This window comes from Etheostoma spectabile, chromosome 22 (assembly GCF_008692095.1).
Source record: "Etheostoma spectabile isolate EspeVRDwgs_2016 chromosome 22, UIUC_Espe_1.0, whole genome shotgun sequence".
Lineage (NCBI taxonomy): Eukaryota > Metazoa > Chordata > Actinopteri > Perciformes > Percidae > Etheostoma > Etheostoma spectabile.
In genome coordinates, this window is record NC_045754.1 from 5,608,382 (window position 1) to 5,609,908 (window position 1,527).

The 1,527-nt window shown below is 35.8% G+C and overlaps 1 long non-coding RNA gene across 1 annotated transcript in view; it reads right to left on the reverse strand.

The window, feature by feature from the left end:
• LOC116671963 (uncharacterized) overlaps positions 1-1,527 on the reverse strand; it is a 10,997-nt gene that overhangs the window by 668 nt on the left and 8,802 nt on the right. The gene's annotated exons all lie outside the window — the stretch shown is intronic.

Consider the following 1,527-nt stretch of genomic DNA (forward strand, 5'->3'; position numbering starts at 1 on the left):
AGAGAGAGATGGTCCTCTCTAACTTAACACTGGGTTTTACAGGGAGTTTTGGAGAACAGGCGGGGGGGGAGGGAGGGGGGGATAGATCTTCTATGCTAATTTTGAGGTCAAAGTCAGACTCATCCATCATGCTGGCTGCTGCGCTGCACTCTTACTGATTTGACCTCGACGTTTTAATCTCGCGGGATCTTGTGGGACGACATCTCGTCACACTTCTGTTATACACTGACAAATCCATGGCGTGAAAAAAATATCTTAACAATATTTACAGTCATATGAGACACATTTAAACATGGTCATGACGATGAAGGGGTACTAGCGCACATCTGATAGGTGTCAATCAATGAATGAGCATTTATTTGTATAGCACTTTACAGTAGAGCTGGGCAATATATCAATATTATATCGATACTGTGATATGAGACCAGATATCATCTTAGATGTTGGATATGGTTATATTGTGATATGACATAAGTGTTGTCTTTTCCTGGTTTTAAAGGCTGTATTACAGTAAAGTGCTGTACTTTTCTGAACTTACCAGACTGTTCTAGCTGTTCTAATATTTGCCTTTTCCCCACTGAGACATCATGTCCACATTACTGATGATTATTTATCTAAAAAGATAGAAGATATTTTGTTAAAGCACCAATTGTCCAGTATCACCACCAATATCGTGATATCTGATTTACTCCCTATTCCCCAGCCCTACTTTACAATAACTTGCAGGTATCCAAAGTGCTTTACATCAAAAACCAAGAATAAAACACATATCACCTAAAGCCCGACCGACAAAGGATTTAGTAAGGCTGATACAGATATGAATATTTGGTTATTTAAAAAAACGATATGCTGGTATATTGGCCGATATATGCATTTTTTTAAAAATCCAAAAATGTGTTACACAACAAACAGATTTTGTCACAACAGAACAGAGGAAAGTCCTTTGAACAAATGCACATTAACAAAAAATAAAATCAGTGTTGCTAACAAGGACATTGTACAGCGTCCTCTGGTGGACAAACGACAACAATGCTCATAACATGGTTGACAGTCCTTTTTTTATTTTTTAGATATTCATTTATCAGAATCATTTGTCATGTTGGATGATTTTCACAAAAGGTATGAGTGAGACAGCTAATTAGACACAAGATCTAACAAAAATGTACAATGACAAAGTATCAAATCATGATGCAAATTACTGTAATAATAAGTATGCCTTGTGAAATGGCTTTTTTTAGCTTGGAAACAGATCTAAGTCTTTTGTGACACCTGTTGCTTGCTCATTGTGCAGTTTTTTTTTTTTTACACAAATAAGCCACTTAAATGAAATGAAGGCAGCAGAGTATGGCACATTTAATCACTAATATTGTTAGTACAAGGACAACTGACACTGGCATAAAAATGAAATGCGGATCTAAATGGACTGTTCTCATGAAGTCTAAACGACTACTCAAAGTGCTTTTTTATTATTATTATTTTTTTTTTTTAACATAGTACAGGAACCATTCACACACATTCATACACTGT